The following is a 4,847-nucleotide window of genomic DNA, read 5'->3' as shown; positions in this document are numbered from 1 at the left end:
TTGCCGAACCACTAAGTTACGGGGACGTAAACACACCAACATCGGTTGTCAAGCGATGTTGGACAAACACACACACACACACACACACACACACACACACACACACACACACACACACACACACACACACACACACACATACGACAGGCTTCTTTCAGTTTCCGTCTGCCAAATCCACTCACAAGGCTTTGGTCAGCTATAGTAGAAGACACTTGCCCAAGGTGCCACGCAGTGGGACTGAACCCGGAACCCGGAACCACACAGCCACTCCTGCGTCTATAAAAAATGTGAGATGCTTACAACACCTAAGTATCCCAAGGGGTCACCCATCTAAGTACTCACTAGGCTCGACGTTGCTTAACTTCGGTGATCGGACGAGAACCGGTGCTTTCAACGTGATATGGCTGTAATGTATGTGTGTGTGTGTGTGTGTGTGTGTGTGTGTGTGTGTGTGTGTGTGTGTGTGTGTGTGTGTGTGTGTGTAGAAAATGAGAATGACAGAGGCAGAAGGCAAGAGAAAGAGACAGAAATTCGTGAATGACGACGAAGGGAGAACGACGAAGTAGAGATCAAGAAATGTAACTGAAAGAGAACGAAATAAAACATACGAAGAAAATGGAGCAAGACTTGATCAGATTAAAAATTATTGAAAGGAGAGAGAGAGAGAGAGAGAGAGAGAGAGAGAGAGAGAGAGAGAGAAAAGCTCCGTCGTTTTTGACCGGTACTCTACCAATGCGCTGCTTTGTGTGCGTATTCCCTGTGTCTGTGTGCTAAGTTTGATATCTACCGATGGTTTCATCTGTTATTTCGATTTACAAAACTCATCGGTGTCAACAGTCAGGAATTTCAATAACGCAGAGCACAATAGTGGGGTGGGTTGACGGAAAGAAAGAAAGAAAGAAAGAGAGAGAGAGAGGGAGGCGGATGAATGTGTGAGTATGGTGCACGTATATATATATATATATATATATATATATATATATATATATATATATATATATATATATATATATATATATATATATATATATACACACGTGTGTGTATGTATGTATGTATATATATATATATAGATATGTATATGTGTGTGTATATATATATATATATATATATATATATATATATATATACATACATGCATACATACACACACGCACACACACACATACATATAAATGTATGTATTTATATATGGAGAGCGTGAGAGAGGGATATGGAGAGGGGGAAGCGGAAGGAGAGAACTGAAAAGAAAGTGAAGAGGGGAAGAAGGAGTAATGTCAAAACATTCTGGACTTCGTAGTGTGGAGAGTTGGTTAAAATACCTTTAGGTTTGATAAAGAGAAAAAAATTTAACAATTGGAGATAAGAACGCGTAGAAATGGAGATAACACACGTATGCTGTGGGACACACACACACGCACACACACACACACACACACACACACACACACACACACATAGACACACTATGGCATTTATTTAGGCAGGTAGTTTTATAGGCATAAACATTGTTGCCCATTTCGCGCAAAATACAGAGCCTCTGGAGCGCATTTGTACTGTGTAGACAGATACTCATGTGAAAACATCGACATGTAATTAAATATATTTATATATGAGTATGTGTGTATCCCCTACCACCGCTTGACTACCGGTGTTGGTTTGTTTATGTGCCCCACAACTTTGCGGTTCGGTCAAAGTGACCGATAGAATAAGTTCCAGGCTTTAAAAAAAAAAACAAGCCAAAAGACTGCATTAGTACTGGAGTCGATTTGTTCGACTGAAACCCTTCAAGATGCAGCCCCTGCATGGCCGCTGTCCAATGACTAAAACAAGAAAAAGATAAAAAGAAAATATATGAATGAATATCAGATTATCAGTGCCACAATACTGCAAAAGTATCTTGCAGGCCAGCAGCAGCAGCAGCAGCTGTTTGGGTTAAATAATTCGGGGGGAAACCCTTTATCACAGTAATTACTCCTCCTCGTTTCCTTCCTTTACTATTTGTAGTAGTTTCCCTCTAAGACATTGCATTGTTTCTCATTGAGAGCCTGAAGCAAACTGAAAGCCATCGAGATGAATGCAAAGAAAATGAATTGGATTTCACGAGGCTACACATCTTAGAAAATAATCAGCGAAACTCGTAAAATATTTCAATGGTTGTAACAAACTATTTAAGTCGTCGTTGGAAGACACGCCTAGCTTCGCTATTGTTTGTTAATAACACTTCCAGCTTATAAAGAATGCAGCTAATCTGTCTCTAGTCAGTCTCTTCTAACCCTGATAAACAACACGAACAGCTTCATAGCTTCAAGTAATAATATATTCTTATTTATTTGTTGGTATGTGCGCTTTGATATTTGTGTGTATATATGCGTGCAGACAGGTATATAAAACTAACTTGGGACATATGCAAATGTGGTTGTGTATGTGGTATGTATGTGAGGTTAAGTGTGTATCGTGGCACTCCGTCGGTTACGACGTTGAGGGTTCCAGTTGATCCGATCAACGGAACAGCCTGCTCGGGAAATTAACGTGCAAATGGCTGAGTACTCCACAGATACGTGTACCCTTAACGTAGTTCTCGGGGAGATTCAGCGTGACACAGAGTGTGACAAGGCTGGCCCCTTTGAAATACAGGTACAACAGAAACAGGAAGAAAGAGTGACAGAAGAAAGTTGGGGTGAAAGAGTACAGAAGGGTTCGCCACCATCTCCTGCCGGAGCCTCGTGGAGCTTTAGGGGTTTTCGCTCAATAAACACTCACAACGCCCAGTCTGGGAATCGAAACCGCGATCCTATGACCGTGAGTCCGCTGCCCTAACCACTGGGCCATTGCACCTTCACTTAGGTGTGGATATATGTATGATGTGATGTGATGTGTGTGTGTGTGTGTATGTGTGTTTGTGTATAGAGAGAGAGAGAGAGAGAGAGAGAGAGAAAGAGAGAGGAGAGAAAGAATGACTAAGCAGGTGTATCTCTCTCTCTCTATATATATATATATATCTATATATATATATATATGCAAATATTTGTGTACTTAGGGTATGTATGCATTTATGTATGTATGAGTGTACGTATGTATGTGTGTGTGTGTATCTGTTTAATGTGCGTATGTACACAAACACACGCATACGACCATGTGGCATTAATCATACGCAATAGTCTAATATCATGTGTGTGCGCGCGCGTATGTGTGCGTGCGTGTGTGTGTGTGTGTGTGTGTGTATGTATGTGCATATGTGTATGTGAGTGGTGTATGTTCCGATTTGAATATGTATATGTATATGCATGTATATATATATAGAAACATATATGGACGTATGTGTGTGTGTTTGTGCGCGTATTTACATGTGCATATATATATATACATACACATATATATATATATATATATATATATATATATATATATATATATACAGAGAGAAAGAGAGAGAGAGAGAGAGAGAGAGAGAGAGAGAGAGGTTATGAGAGGTAATGGTGTCAATAAGACCCAACGGTGTCAGGTAATGCTGAGTAAGTGCTATGGACAGACTATAGTTAAGCTCCAGGTTCGGTGATTATGCGAGTCCAAAGGAAGGGAGGACGGAGAAAGAAAATCACCAACGATACACTCGCGGCGGTTATATATATATATATACATATATATATATATATACACACATATATATATATATATATATATATATATATATATACATATATATATATATATATATATATATATATATATATATATATATATATATATATATATATATATATATATATATATAGTAAACCTGAAATTTAGTTCATAAAACACTCACTAAAATATAACATGTTGCACAGTGGTTATCGAACCCGAAACTAGCTAGTTGCGAAATAAATTTCATAACCACACGGCCAAGCTCTGCACATATGCACCCAATTAACTTCCTTGTTAAACTCCGTCAGATTTTTATAATCTAATATAAAAAAGTAAAATAAGCTTGAGCAAATTATTAGCGTGGAAAATTGGTTATGAATGGTGCCGAGAGAATGGAGCAATTTAACCTAAGGAATTGGGCCAATGGGGTTAAACATTTGAAGTGCAACTCTGGATTATTTAATAAATGTTCTGCTGGTGAAAGGTGGGCTGTGATTGGGTGCGAGGAACATAGAAAATAACACAATGATTGATAGACAGGTGGTAACCAAGAGAATGGTGGTGGTGGGGGTGGTGTGAGAAGAAATAATCATAATTCACTTTAGTGACTGTATTGTTGTTGTTGTTGTTGTTGTTGTCGTTGGTGTTGTTGATAGTGATTTAGTCTGCTAACGAAATGATTTTTCGGGACGTTTACCGCAGGCTTAGGCGTTTTAAACAGCACATCCATGTTAAGTTGGATGTGCTAATTAATATTCGTTATAAAGGTTGCTTCTTTTGCTAATAGCAACTTCGTACACAGCCTGCCAGCTTTTCGCCACACCACTGGCCGTTTGACCAGTGTCGTTCTATATCCATTTGACTGATTTTCTGTCTGGCTCTCGACTTGGTCAGCTTCCGCTGATGATTCTCGATACGGTGAAACCACGTGATCTGCGTATGTAATGACGGAATTTCGTCAACTGAAAATAGAAATTAGATGCTTTTAGCATTTGTCGTATACACACGATGTTTTTGTGGGACGTTTACAGCAGTTTAAGGCGTTTTAAACAAGACACCCAAGTAAGGGTATGCTGATAAATAATGATTTTAAATTTTGGCTCGAGGCCACCAATTTCGGGGAGGGACTGAGTTGATTCCATCGACTCCAGTAACTAACTGGTACTTATTTTATCGACCCCGAAAAGATGAAAGACAATGTCGACCTCGGCGAAATTTTA

General features: G+C 39.0%; 1 pseudogene; it reads right to left on the bottom strand.

Annotated features, from left to right (window-relative positions):
• Positions 1-293: 293 nt before the first annotated feature.
• Positions 294-412, bottom strand: LOC149136421 (5S ribosomal RNA; annotated as a pseudogene).
• Between the last annotated feature and the right edge of the window lie 4,435 nt (positions 413-4,847).

The sequence above is a fragment of the Octopus bimaculoides genome, chromosome 4 (assembly GCF_046866305.1).
Source record: "Octopus bimaculoides isolate indiv1 chromosome 4, ASM4686630v1, whole genome shotgun sequence".
Lineage (NCBI taxonomy): Eukaryota > Metazoa > Mollusca > Cephalopoda > Octopoda > Octopodidae > Octopus > Octopus bimaculoides.
Note: the sequence above shows the minus strand (reverse complement) of the source record. Positions and strands in the feature narration are given on the sequence as shown.